Source organism: Rhamphochromis sp. 'chilingali' (assembly GCF_963969265.1).
Source record: "Rhamphochromis sp. 'chilingali' genome assembly, chromosome: 21".
NCBI lineage: Eukaryota > Metazoa > Chordata > Actinopteri > Cichliformes > Cichlidae > Rhamphochromis > Rhamphochromis sp. 'chilingali'.
The window spans coordinates 3525901-3541860 of record NC_137949.1 but is presented as its reverse complement, the minus strand read 5'-3'; positions in this window follow the sequence as shown (position 1 = coordinate 3541860).

Below are 15960 nucleotides of genomic sequence, written 5' to 3'. Positions count from 1 at the left end.
ATTTATATGAAGTTGTTCAAAAACGCTTTATTTCGCCAAGACAATGCGTTTCTCACTGTTACATGCATTTGAATGGGAAACTCGCCTGAGACAAAGTATAGGTTTTCATTATGTGAATAATTTTAAAATCTTAGCTCAATCGGCTGCAAAGACCTGTTTTCCCAGCACGGGGATATTGAGTTCTATAAGATAAAGCCATAAACATGTTTGTCTGAGTCTTCTATCAAAAGTTACAGCGATTTATATGAAGTTGTTCAAAAACGCTTTATTTCGCCAAGACAGTGTGTTTCTCACTGTTACATGCATTTGAATGGGAAACTCGCCTGAAACTAAGTATAGGTTTTCATCATGTGAATAATTTTAAAATCTTAGCTCAAACGGCTGCAAAACCTGTTTGCCCAGCACGGGGATATTGAGTTCTATAAGATAAAGCCATAAACATGTTTGTCTGAGTCTTCTATCAAAAGTTACAGCGATTTATATGAAGTTGTACGAAAACGCTTTCTTTCGCCAAGACAATGCGTTACTCACTGTTACATGCATTTGAATGGGAAACTCGCCCGAGACAAAGTATAGGTTTTCATTATGTGAATAATTTTAAAATCTTAGCTCAAACGGCTGCAAAACCTGTTTGCCCAGCACGGGGATATTGAGTTCTATAAGATAAAGCCATAAACATGTTTGTCTGAGTCTTCTATCAAAAGTTACAGCGATTTATATGAAGTTGTACGAAAACGCTTTATTTCGCCAAGACAATGCGTTTCTCACTGTTACATGCATTTGAATGGGAAACTCGCCTGAAACTAAGTATAGGTTTTCATTATGTGAATAATTTTAAAATCTTAGCTCAATCGGCTGCAAAGACCTGTTTGCCCAGCACGGGGATATTGAGTTCTATAGGATAAAGCCATAAACATGTTTGTCTGAGTCTTCTATCAAAAGTTACAGCGATTTATATGAAGTTGTTCAAAAACGCTTTATTTCGCCAAGACAGTGTGTTTCTCACTGTTACATGCATTTGAATGGGAAACTCGCCTGAAACTAAGTATAGGTTTTCATTATGTGAATAATTTTAAAATCTTAGCTCAAACGGCTGCAAAACCTGTTTGCCCAGCACGGGGATATTGAGTTCTATAAGATAAAGCCATAAACATGTTTGTCTGAGTCTTCTATCAAAAGTTACAGCGATTTATATGAAGTTGTTCAAAAACGCTTTATTTCGCCAAGACAATGCGTTTCTCACTGTTACATGCATTTGAATGGGAAACTCGCCTGAGACAAAGTATAGGTTTTCATTATGTGAATAATTTTAAAATCTTAGCTCAATCGGCTGCAAAACCTGTTTGCCCAGCACGGGGATATTGAGTTCTATAAGATAAAGCCATAAACATGTTTGTCTGAGTCTTCTATCAAAAGTTACAGCGATTTATATGAAGTTGTACGAAAACGCTTTCTTTCGCCAAGACAATGCGTTACTCACTGTTACATGCATTTGAATGGGAAACTCGCCCGAGACAAAGTATAGGTTTTCATTATGTGAATAATTTTAAAATCTTAGCTCAAACGGCTGCAAAACCTGTTTGCCCAGCACGGGGATATTGAGTTCTATAAGATAAAGCCATAAACATGTTTGTCTGAGTCTTCTATCAAAAGTTACAGCGATTTATATGAAGTTGTACGAAAACGCTTTATTTCGCCAAGACAATGCGTTTCTCACTGTTACATGCATTTGAATGGGAAACTCGCCTGAAACTAAGTATAGGTTTTCATTATGTGAATAATTTTAAAATCTTAGCTCAATCGGCTGCAAAGACCTGTTTTCCCAGCACGGGGATATTGAGTTCTATAAGATAAAGCCATAAACATGTTTGTCTGAGTCTTCTATCAAAAGTTACAGCGATTTATATGAAGTTGTTCAAAAACGCTTTATTTCGCCAAGACAGTGTCTTTCTCACTGTTACATGCATTTGAATGGGAAACTCGCCCGAGACAAAGTATAGGTTTTCATTATGTGAATAATTTTAAAATCTTAGCTCAATCGGCTGCAAAGACCTGTTTGCCCAGCACGGGGATATTGAGTTCTATAAGATAAAGCCATAAACATGTTTGTCTGAGTCTTCTATCAAAAGTTACAGCGATTTATATGAAGTTGTACGAAAACGCTTTATTTCGCCAAGACAATGCGTTACTCACTGTTACATGCATTTGAATGGGAAACTCGCCCGAGACAAAGTATAGGTTTTCATTATGTGAATAATTTTAAAATCTTAGCTCAAACGGCTGCAAAACCTGTTTGCCCAGCACGGGGATATTGAGTTCTATAAGATAAAGCCATAAACATGTTTGTCTGAGTCTTCTATCAAAAGTTACAGCGATTTATATGAAGTTGTACGAAAACGCTTTATTTCGCCAAGACAATGCGTTACTCACTGTTACATGCATTTGAATGGGAAACTCGCCCGAGACAAAGTATAGGTTTTCATTATGTGAATAATTTTAAAATCTTAGCTCAAACGGCTGCAAAACCTGTTTGCCCAGCACGGGGATATTGAGTTCTATAAGATAAAGCCATAAACATGTTTGTCTGAGTCTTCTATCAAAAGTTACAGCGATTTATATGAAGTTTTACGAAAACGCTTTATTTCGCCAAGACAATGCGTTTCTCACTGTTACATGCATTTGAATGGGAAACTCGCCTGAAACAAAGTATAGGTTTTCATTATGTGAATAATTTTAAAATCTTAGCTCAATCGGCTGCAAAGACCTGTTTGCCCAGCACGGGGATATTGAGTTCTATAAGATAAAGCCATAAACATGTTTGTCTGAGTCTTCTATCAAAAGTTACAGCGATTTATATGAAGTTGTTCAAAAACGCTTTATTTCGCCAAGACAATGCGTTTCTCACTGTTACATGCATTTGAATGGGAAACTCGCCTGAGACAAAGTATAGGTTTTCATTATGTGAATAATTTTAAAATCTTAGCTCAATCGGCTGCAAAGACCTGTTTGCCCAGCACGGGGATATTGAGTTCTATAAGATAAAGCCATAAACATGTTTGTCTGAGTCTTCTATCAAAAGTTACAGCGATTTATATGAAGTTGTACGAAAACGCTTTATTTCGCCAAGACAATGCGTTTCTCACTGTTACATGCATTTGAATGGGAAACTCGCCTGAGACAAAGTATAGGTTTTCATTATGTGAATAATTTTAAAATCTTAGCTCAAACGGCTGCAAAACCTGTTTGCCCAGCACGGGGATATTGAGTTCTATAAGATAAAGCCATAAACATGTTTGTCTGAGTCTTCTATCAAAAGTTACAGCGATTTATATGAAGTTGTACGAAAACGCTTTATTTCGCCAAGACAATGCGTTTCTCACTGTTACATGCATTTGAATGGGAAACTCGCCCGAGACAAAGTATAGGTTTTCATTATGTGAATAATTTTAAAATCTTAGCTCAAACGGCTGCAAAACCTGTTTGCCCAGCACGGGGATATTGAGTTCTATAAGATAAAGCCATAAACATGTTTGTCTGAGTCTTCTATCAAAAGTTACAGCGATTTATATGAAGTTGTACGAAAAGGCTTTATTTCGCCAAGACAATGCGTTTCTCACTGTTACATGCATTTGAATGGGAAACTCGCCTGAAACTAAGTATAGGTTTTCATTATGTGAATAATTTTAAAATCTTAGCTCAATCGGCTGCAAAGACCTGTTTGCCCAGCACGGGGATATTGAGTTCTATAAGATAAAGCCATAAACATGTTTGTCTGAGTCTTCTATCAAAAGTTACAGCGATTTATATGAAGTTGTTCAAAAACGCTTTCTTTCGCCAAGACAATGCGTTTCTCACTGTTACATGCATTTGAATGGGAAACTCGCCTGAAACTAAGTATAGGTTTTCATTATGTGAATAATTTTAAAATCTTAGCTCAAACGGCTGCAAAACCTGTTTGCCCAGCACGGGGATATTGAGTTCTATAAGATGAAGCCATAAACATGTTTGTCTGAGTCTTCTATCAAAAGTTACAGCGATTTATATGAAGTTGTTCAAAAACGCTTTATTTCGCCAAGACAATGCGTTTCTCACTGTTACATGCATTTGAATGGGAAACTCGCCTGAGACAAAGTATAGGTTTTCATTATGTGAATAATTTTAAAATCTTAGCTCAAACGGCTGCAAAACCTGTTTGCCCAGCACGGGGATATTGAGTTCTATAAGATAAAGCCATAAACATGTTTGTCTGAGTCTTCTATCAAAAGTTACAGCGATTTATATGAAGTTGTACGAAAACGCTTTATTTCGCCAAGACAATGCGTTTCTCACTGTTACATGCATTTGAATGGGAAACTCGCCTGAAACTAAGTATAGGTTTTCATTATGTGAATAATTTTAAAATCTTAGCTCAATCGGCTGCAAAGACCTGTTTGCCCAGCACGGGGATATTGAGTTCTATAAGATAAAGCCATAAACATGTTTGTCTGAGTCTTCTATCAAAAGTTACAGCGATTTATATGAAGTTGTTCAAAAACGCTTTATTTCGCCAAGACAATGCGTTTCTCACTGTTACATGCATTTGAATGGGAAACTCGCCTGAGACAAAGTATAGGTTTTCATTATGTGAATAATTTTAAAATCTTAGCTCAATCGGCTGCAAAGACCTGTTTTCCCAGCACGGGGATATTGAGTTCTATAAGATAAAGCCATAAACATGTTTGTCTGAGTCTTCTATCAAAAGTTACAGCGATTTATATGAAGTTGTTCAAAAACGCTTTATTTCGCCAAGACAGTGTGTTTCTCACTGTTACATGCATTTGAATGGGAAACTCACCCGAGACAAAGTATAGGTTTTCATTATGTGAATAATTTTAAAATCTTAGCTCAATCGGCTGCAAAGACCTGTTTGCCCAGCACGGGGATATTGAGTTCTATAAGATAAAGCCATAAACATGTTTGTCTGAGTCTTCTATCAAAAGTTACAGCGATTTATATGAAGTTGTACGAAAACGCTTTATTTCGCCAAGACAATGCGTTACTCACTGTTACATGCATTTGAATGGGAAACTCGCCCGAGACAAAGTATAGGTTTTCATTATGTGAATAATTTTAAAATCTTAGCTCAAACGGCTGCAAAACCTGTTTGCCCAGCACGGGGATATTGAGTTCTATAAGATAAAGCCATAAACATGTTTGTCTGAGTCTTCTATCAAAAGTTACAGCGATTTATATGAAGTTTTACGAAAACGCTTTATTTCGCCAAGACAATGCGTTTCTCACTGTTACATGCATTTGAATGGGAAACTCGCCTGAAACAAAGTATAGGTTTTCATTATGTGAATAATTTTAAAATCTTAGCTCAATCGGCTGCAAAGACCTGTTTGCCCAGCACGGGGATATTGAGTTCTATAAGATAAAGCCATAAACATGTTTGTCTGAGTCTTCTATCAAAAGTTACAGCGATTTATATGAAGTTGTTCAAAAACGCTTTATTTCGCCAAGACAATGCGTTTCTCACTGTTACATGCATTTGAATGGGAAACTCGCCTGAGACAAAGTATAGGTTTTCATTATGTGAATAATTTTAAAATCTTAGCTCAATCGGCTGCAAAGACCTGTTTGCCCAGCACGGGGATATTGAGTTCTATAAGATAAAGCCATAAACATGTTTGTCTGAGTCTTCTATCAAAAGTTACAGCGATTTATATGAAGTTGTACGAAAACGCTTTATTTCGCCAAGACAATGCGTTTCTCACTGTTACATGCATTTGAATGGGAAACTCGCCTGAGACAAAGTATAGGTTTTCATTATGTGAATAATTTTAAAATCTTAGCTCAAACGGCTGCAAAACCTGTTTGCCCAGCACGGGGATATTGAGTTCTATAAGATAAAGCCATAAACATGTTTGTCTGAGTCTTCTATCAAAAGTTACAGCGATTTATATGAAGTTGTTCAAAAACGCTTTCTTTCGCCAAGACAATGCGTTTCTCACTGTTACATGCATTTGAATGGGAAACTCGCCTGAAACTAAGTATAGGTTTTCATTATGTGAATAATTTTAAAATCTTAGCTCAAACGGCTGCAAAACCTGTTTGCCCAGCACGGGGATATTGAGTTCTATAAGATGAAGCCATAAACATGTTTGTCTGAGTCTTCTATCAAAAGTTACAGCGATTTATATGAAGTTGTTCAAAAACGCTTTATTTCGCCAAGACAGTGTCTTTCTCACTGTTACATGCATTTGAATGGGAAACTCACCCGAGACAAAGTATAGGTTTTCATTATGTGAATAATTTTAAAATCTTAGCTCAATCGGCTGCAAAGACCTGTTTGCCCAGCACGGGGATATTGAGTTCTATAAGATAAAGCCATAAACATGTTTGTCTGAGTCTTCTATCAAAAGTTACAGCGATTTATATGAAGTTGTACGAAAACGCTTTCTTTCGCCAAGACAATGCGTTACTCACTGTTACATGCATTTGAATGGGAAACTCGCCCGAGACAAAGTATAGGTTTTCATTATGTGAATAATTTTAAAATCTTAGCTCAAACGGCTGCAAAACCTGTTTGCCCAGCACGGGGATATTGAGTTCTATAAGATAAAGCCATAAACATGTTTGTCTGAGTCTTCTATCAAAAGTTACAGCGATTTATATGAAGTTGTACGAAAACGCTTTATTTCGCCAAGACAATGCGTTTCTCACTGTTACATGCATTTGAATGGGAAACTCGCCTGAAACTAAGTATAGGTTTTCATTATGTGAATAATTTTAAAATCTTAGCTCAATCGGCTGCAAAGACCTGTTTGCCCAGCACGGGGATATTGAGTTCTATAAGATAAAGCCATAAACATGTTTGTCTGAGTCTTCTATCAAAAGTTACAGCGATTTATATGAAGTTGTTCAAAAACGCTTTATTTCGCCAAGACAATGCGTTTCTCACTGTTACATGCATTTGAATGGGAAACTCGCCTGAGACAAAGTATAGGTTTTCATTATGTGAATAATTTTAAAATCTTAGCTCAATCGGCTGCAAAGACCTGTTTGCCCAGCACGGGGATATTGAGTTCTATAAGATAAAGCCATAAACATGTTTGTCTGAGTCTTCTATCAAAAGTTACAGCGATTTATATGAAGTTGTACGAAAACGCTTTATTTCGCCAAGACAATGCGTTTCTCACTGTTACATGCATTTGAATGGGAAACTCGCCTGAAACTAAGTATAGGTTTTCATTATGTGAATAATTTTAAAATCTTAGCTCAAACGGCTGCAAAACCTGTTTGCCCAGCACGGGGATATTGAGTTCTATAAGATAAAGCCATAAACATGTTTGTCTGAGTCTTCTATCAAAAGTTACAGCGATTTATATGAAGTTGTACGAAAACGCTTTATTTCGCCAAGACAATGCGTTTCTCACTGTTACATGCATTTGAATGGGAAACTCGCCTGAAACTAAGTATAGGTTTTCATTATGTGAATAATTTTAAAATCTTAGCTCAATCGGCTGCAAAGACCTGTTTGCCCAGCACGGGGATATTGAGTTCTATAAGATAAAGCCATAAACATGTTTGTCTGAGTCTTCTATCAAAAGTTACAGCGATTTATATGAAGTTGTTCAAAAACGCTTTATTTCGCCAAGACAATGCGTTTCTCACTGTTACATGCATTTGAATGGGAAACTCGCCTGAGACAAAGTATAGGTTTTCATTATGTGAATAATTTTAAAATCTTAGCTCAATCGGCTGCAAAGACCTGTTTTCCCAGCACGGGGATATTGAGTTCTATAAGATAAAGCCATAAACATGTTTGTCTGAGTCTTCTATCAAAAGTTACAGCGATTTATATGAAGTTGTTCAAAAACGCTTTATTTCGCCAAGACAGTGTGTTTCTCACTGTTACATGCATTTGAATGGGAAACTCACCCGAGACAAAGTATAGGTTTTCATTATGTGAATAATTTTAAAATCTTAGCTCAATCGGCTGCAAAGACCTGTTTGCCCAGCACGGGGATATTGAGTTCTATAAGATAAAGCCATAAACATGTTTGTCTGAGTCTTCTATCAAAAGTTACAGCGATTTATATGAAGTTGTACGAAAACGCTTTATTTCGCCAAGACAATGCGTTTCTCACTGTTACATGCATTTGAATGGGAAACTCGCCTGAGACAAAGTATAGGTTTTCATTATGTGAATAATTTTAAAATCTTAGCTCAAACGGCTGCAAAACCTGTTTGCCCAGCACGGGGATATTGAGTTCTATAAGATAAAGCCATAAACATGTTTGTCTGAGTCTTCTATCAAAAGTTACAGCGATTTATATGAAGTTGTACGAAAACGCTTTATTTCGCCAAGACAATGCGTTTCTCACTGTTACATGCATTTGAATGGGAAACTCGCCCGAGACAAAGTATAGGTTTTCATTATGTGAATAATTTTAAAATCTTAGCTCAAACGGCTGCAAAACCTGTTTGCCCAGCACGGGGATATTGAGTTCTATAAGATAAAGCCATAAACATGTTTGTCTGAGTCTTCTATCAAAAGTTACAGCGATTTATATGAAGTTGTACGAAAAGGCTTTATTTCGCCAAGACAATGCGTTTCTCACTGTTACATGCATTTGAATGGGAAACTCGCCTGAAACTAAGTATAGGTTTTCATTATGTGAATAATTTTAAAATCTTAGCTCAATCGGCTGCAAAGACCTGTTTGCCCAGCACGGGGATATTGAGTTCTATAAGATAAAGCCATAAACATGTTTGTCTGAGTCTTCTATCAAAAGTTACAGCGATTTATATGAAGTTGTTCAAAAACGCTTTCTTTCGCCAAGACAATGCGTTTCTCACTGTTACATGCATTTGAATGGGAAACTCGCCTGAAACTAAGTATAGGTTTTCATTATGTGAATAATTTTAAAATCTTAGCTCAAACGGCTGCAAAACCTGTTTGCCCAGCACGGGGATATTGAGTTCTATAAGATAAAGCCATAAACATGTTTGTCTGAGTCTTCTATCAAAAGTTACAGCGATTTATATGAAGTTGTACGAAAACGCTTTATTTCGCCAAGACAATGCGTTTCTCACTGTTACATGCATTTGAATGGGAAACTCGCCTGAAACTAAGTATAGGTTTTCATTATGTGAATAATTTTAAAATCTTAGCTCAATCGGCTGCAAAGACCTGTTTGCCCAGCACGGGGATATTGAGTTCTATAAGATAAAGCCATAAACATGTTTGTCTGAGTCTTCTATCAAAAGTTACAGCGATTTATATGAAGTTGTTCAAAAACGCTTTATTTCGCCAAGACAATGCGTTTCTCACTGTTACATGCATTTGAATGGGAAACTCGCCTGAGACAAAGTATAGGTTTTCATTATGTGAATAATTTTAAAATCTTAGCTCAATCGGCTGCAAAGACCTGTTTTCCCAGCACGGGGATATTGAGTTCTATAAGATAAAGCCATAAACATGTTTGTCTGAGTCTTCTATCAAAAGTTACAGCGATTTATATGAAGTTGTTCAAAAACGCTTTATTTCGCCAAGACAGTGTGTTTCTCACTGTTACATGCATTTGAATGGGAAACTCACCCGAGACAAAGTATAGGTTTTCATTATGTGAATAATTTTAAAATCTTAGCTCAATCGGCTGCAAAGACCTGTTTGCCCAGCACGGGGATATTGAGTTCTATAAGATAAAGCCATAAACATGTTTGTCTGAGTCTTCTATCAAAAGTTACAGCGATTTATATGAAGTTGTACGAAAACGCTTTATTTCGCCAAGACAATGCGTTTCTCACTGTTACATGCATTTGAATGGGAAACTCGCCTGAGACAAAGTATAGGTTTTCATTATGTGAATAATTTTAAAATCTTAGCTCAAACGGCTGCAAAACCTGTTTGCCCAGCACGGGGATATTGAGTTCTATAAGATAAAGCCATAAACATGTTTGTCTGAGTCTTCTATCAAAAGTTACAGCGATTTATATGAAGTTGTACGAAAACGCTTTATTTCGCCAAGACAATGCGTTTCTCACTGTTACATGCATTTGAATGGGAAACTCGCCCGAGACAAAGTATAGGTTTTCATTATGTGAATAATTTTAAAATCTTAGCTCAAACGGCTGCAAAACCTGTTTGCCCAGCACGGGGATATTGAGTTCTATAAGATAAAGCCATAAACATGTTTGTCTGAGTCTTCTATCAAAAGTTACAGCGATTTATATGAAGTTGTACGAAAAGGCTTTATTTCGCCAAGACAATGCGTTTCTCACTGTTACATGCATTTGAATGGGAAACTCGCCTGAAACTAAGTATAGGTTTTCATTATGTGAATAATTTTAAAATCTTAGCTCAATCGGCTGCAAAGACCTGTTTGCCCAGCACGGGGATATTGAGTTCTATAAGATAAAGCCATAAACATGTTTGTCTGAGTCTTCTATCAAAAGTTACAGCGATTTATATGAAGTTGTTCAAAAACGCTTTCTTTCGCCAAGACAATGCGTTTCTCACTGTTACATGCATTTGAATGGGAAACTCGCCTGAAACTAAGTATAGGTTTTCATTATGTGAATAATTTTAAAATCTTAGCTCAAACGGCTGCAAAACCTGTTTGCCCAGCACGGGGATATTGAGTTCTATAAGATGAAGCCATAAACATGTTTGTCTGAGTCTTCTATCAAAAGTTACAGCGATTTATATGAAGTTGTTCAAAAACGCTTTATTTCGCCAAGACAATGCGTTTCTCACTGTTACATGCATTTGAATGGGAAACTCGCCTGAGACAAAGTATAGGTTTTCATTATGTGAATAATTTTAAAATCTTAGCTCAAACGGCTGCAAAACCTGTTTGCCCAGCACGGGGATATTGAGTTCTATAAGATAAAGCCATAAACATGTTTGTCTGAGTCTTCTATCAAAAGTTACAGCGATTTATATGAAGTTGTACGAAAACGCTTTATTTCGCCAAGACAATGCGTTTCTCACTGTTACATGCATTTGAATGGGAAACTCGCCTGAAACTAAGTATAGGTTTTCATTATGTGAATAATTTTAAAATCTTAGCTCAATCGGCTGCAAAGACCTGTTTGCCCAGCACGGGGATATTGAGTTCTATAAGATAAAGCCATAAACATGTTTGTCTGAGTCTTCTATCAAAAGTTACAGCGATTTATATGAAGTTGTTCAAAAACGCTTTATTTCGCCAAGACAATGCGTTTCTCACTGTTACATGCATTTGAATGGGAAACTCGCCTGAGACAAAGTATAGGTTTTCATTATGTGAATAATTTTAAAATCTTAGCTCAATCGGCTGCAAAGACCTGTTTGCCCAGCACGGGGATATTGAGTTCTATAAGATAAAGCCATAAACATGTTTGTCTGAGTCTTCTATCAAAAGTTACAGCGATTTATATGAAGTTGTTCAAAAACGCTTTATTTCGCCAAGACAATGCGTTTCTCACTGTTACATGCATTTGAATGGGAAACTCGCCTGAGACAAAGTATAGGTTTTCATTATGTGAATAATTTTAAAATCTTAGCTCAATCGGCTGCAAAGACCTGTTTGCCCAGCACGGGGATATTGAGTTCTATAAGATAAAGCCATAAACATGTTTGTCTGAGTCTTCTATCAAAAGTTACAGCGATTTATATGAAGTTGTACGAAAACGCTTTATTTCGCCAAGACAATGCGTTTCTCACTGTTACATGCATTTGAATGGGAAACTCGCCTGAGACAAAGTATAGGTTTTCATTATGTGAATAATTTTAAAATCTTAGCTCAAACGGCTGCAAAACCTGTTTGCCCAGCACGGGGATATTGAGTTCTATAAGATAAAGCCATAAACATGTTTGTCTGAGTCTTCTATCAAAAGTTACAGCGATTTATATGAAGTTGTACGAAAACGCTTTATTTCGCCAAGACAATGCGTTTCTCACTGTTACATGCATTTGAATGGGAAACTCGCCTGAAACTAAGTATAGGTTTTCATTATGTGAATAATTTTAAAATCTTAGCTCAATCGGCTGCAAAGACCTGTTTGCCCAGCACGGGGATATTGAGTTCTATAAGATAAAGCCATAAACATGTTTGTCTGAGTCTTCTATCAAAAGTTACAGCGATTTATATGAAGTTGTTCAAAAACGCTTTCTTTCGCCAAGACAATGCGTTTCTCACTGTTACATGCATTTGAATGGGAAACTCGCCTGAGACAAAGTATAGGTTTTCATTATGTGAATAATTTTAAAATCTTAGCTCAATCGGCTGCAAAGACCTGTTTTCCCAGCACGGGGATATTGAGTTCTATAAGATAAAGCCATAAACATGTTTGTCTGAGTCTTCTATCAAAAGTTACAGCGATTTATATGAAGTTGTTCAAAAACGCTTTATTTCGCCAAGACAGTGTCTTTCTCACTGTTACATGCATTTGAATGGGAAACTCACCCGAGACAAAGTATAGGTTTTCATTATGTGAATAATTTTAAAATCTTAGCTCAATCGGCTGCAAAGACCTGTTTGCCCAGCACGGGGATATTGAGTTCTATAAGATAAAGCCATAAACATGTTTGTCTGAGTCTTCTATCAAAAGTTACAGCGATTTATATGAAGTTGTACGAAAACGCTTTCTTTCGCCAAGACAATGCGTTACTCACTGTTACATGCATTTGAATGGGAAACTCGCCCGAGACAAAGTATAGGTTTTCATTATGTGAATAATTTTAAAATCTTAGCTCAAACGGCTGCAAAACCTGTTTGCCCAGCACGGGGATATTGAGTTCTATAAGATAAAGCCATAAACATGTTTGTCTGAGTCTTCTATCAAAAGTTACAGCGATTTATATGAAGTTGTACGAAAACGCTTTATTTCGCCAAGACAATGCGTTTCTCACTGTTACATGCATTTGAATGGGAAACTCGCCTGAAACTAAGTATAGGTTTTCATTATGTGAATAATTTTAAAATCTTAGCTCAATCGGCTGCAAAGACCTGTTTGCCCAGCACGGGGATATTGAGTTCTATAAGATAAAGCCATAAACATGTTTGTCTGAGTCTTCTATCAAAAGTTACAGCGATTTATATGAAGTTTTACGAAAACGCTTTATTTCGCCAAGACAATGCGTTTCTCACTGTTACATGCATTTGAATGGGAAACTCGCCTGAAACAAAGTATAGGTTTTCATTATGTGAATAATTTTAAAATCTTAGCTCAATCGGCTGCAAAGACCTGTTTGCCCAGCACGGGGATATTGAGTTCTATAAGATAAAGCCATAAACATGTTTGTCTGAGTCTTCTATCAAAAGTTACAGCGATTTATATGAAGTTGTTCAAAAACGCTTTATTTCGCCAAGACAATGCGTTTCTCACTGTTACATGCATTTGAATGGGAAACTCGCCTGAGACAAAGTATAGGTTTTCATTATGTGAATAATTTTAAAATCTTAGCTCAATCGGCTGCAAAGACCTGTTTGCCCAGCACGGGGATATTGAGTTCTATAAGATAAAGCCATAAACATGTTTGTCTGAGTCTTCTATCAAAAGTTACAGCGATTTATATGAAGTTGTACGAAAACGCTTTATTTCGCCAAGACAATGCGTTTCTCACTGTTACATGCATTTGAATGGGAAACTCGCCTGAGACAAAGTATAGGTTTTCATTATGTGAATAATTTTAAAATCTTAGCTCAAACGGCTGCAAAACCTGTTTGCCCAGCACGGGGATATTGAGTTCTATAAGATAAAGCCATAAACATGTTTGTCTGAGTCTTCTATCAAAAGTTACAGCGATTTATATGAAGTTGTACGAAAACGCTTTATTTCGCCAAGACAATGCGTTTCTCACTGTTACATGCATTTGAATGGGAAACTCGCCTGAAACTAAGTATAGGTTTTCATTATGTGAATAATTTTAAAATCTTAGCTCAATCGGCTGCAAAGACCTGTTTGCCCAGCACGGGGATATTGAGTTCTATAAGATAAAGCCATAAACATGTTTGTCTGAGTCTTCTATCAAAAGTTACAGCGATTTATATGAAGTTGTTCAAAAACGCTTTCTTTCGCCAAGACAATGCGTTTCTCACTGTTACATGCATTTGAATGGGAAACTCGCCTGAAACTAAGTATAGGTTTTCATTATGTGAATAATTTTAAAATCTTAGCTCAAACGGCTGCAAAACCTGTTTGCCCAGCACGGGGATATTGAGTTCTATAAGATGAAGCCATAAACATGTTTGTCTGAGTCTTCTATCAAAAGTTACAGCGATTTATATGAAGTTGTTCAAAAACGCTTTATTTCGCCAAGACAGTGTGTTTCTCACTGTTACATGCATTTGAATGGGAAACTCGCCTGAAACTAAGTATAGGTTTTCATTATGTGAATAATTTTAAAATCTTAGCTCAAACGGCTGCAAAACCTTTTTGCCCAGCACGGGGATATTGAGTTCTATAAGATAAAGCCATAAACATGTTTGTCTGAGTCTTCTATCAAAAGTTACAGCGATTTATATGAAGTTGTACGAAAACGCTTTCTTTCGCCAAGACAATGCGTTACTCACTGTTACATGCATTTGAATGGGAAACTTGCCCGAGACAAAGTATAGGTTTTCATTATGTGAATAATTTTAAAATCTTAGCTCAAACGGCTGCAAAACCTGTTTGCCCAGCACGGGGATATTGAGTTCTATAAGATAAAGCCATAAACATGTTTGTCTGAGTCTTCTATCAAAAGTTACAGGGATTTATATGAAGTTGTACGAAAACGCTTTATTTCGCCAAGACAATGCGTTTCTCACTGTTACATGCATTTGAATGGGAAACTCGCCTGAAACTAAGTATAGGTTTTCATTATGTGAATAATTTTAAAATCTTAGCTCAATCGGCTGCAAAGACCTGTTTGCCCAGCACGGGGATATTGAGTTCTATAAGATAAAGCCATAAACATGTTTGTCTGAGTCTTCTATCAAAAGTTACAGCGATTTATATGAAGTTGTTCAAAAACGCTTTATTTCGCCAAGACAATGCGTTTCTCACTGTTACATGCATTTGAATGGGAAACTCGCCTGAGACAAAGTATAGGTTTTCATTATGTGAATAATTTTAAAATCTTAGCTCAATCGGCTGCAAAGACCTGTTTTCCCAGCACGGGGATATTGAGTTCTATAAGATAAAGCCATAAACATGTTTGTCTGAGTCTTCTATCAAAAGTTACAGCGATTTATATGAAGTTGTTCAAAAACGCTTTATTTCGCCAAGACAGTGTCTTTCTCACTGTTACATGCATTTGAATGGGAAACTCACCCGAGACAAAGTATAGGTTTTCATTATGTGAATAATTTTAAAATCTTAGCTCAATCGGCTGCAAAGACCTGTTTGCCCAGCACGGGGATATTGAGTTCTATAAGATAAAGCCATAAACATGTTTGTCTGAGTCTTCTATCAAAAGTTACAGCGATTTATATGAAGTTGTACGAAAACGCTTTCTTTCGCCAAGACAATGCGTTACTCACTGTTACATGCATTTGAATGGGAAACTCGCCCGAGACAAAGTATAGGTTTTCATTATGTGAATAATTTTAAAATCTTAGCTCAAACGGCTGCAAAACCTGTTTGCCCAGCACGGGGATATTGAGTTCTATAAGATAAAGCCATAAACATGTTTGTCTGAGTCTTCTATCAAAAGTTACAGCGATTTATATGAAGTTGTACGAAAACGCTTTATTTCGCCAAGACAATGCGTTTCTCACTGTTACATGCATTTGAATGGGAAACTCGCCTGAAACTAAGTATAGGTTTTCATTATGTGAATAATTTTAAAATCTTAGCTCAATCGGCTGCAAAGACCTGTTTGCCCAGCACGGGGATATTGAGTTCTATAAGATAAAGCCATAAACATGTTTGTCTGAGTCTTCTATCAAAAGTTACAGCGATTTATATGAAGTTGTTCAAAAACGCTTTATTTCACCAAGACAA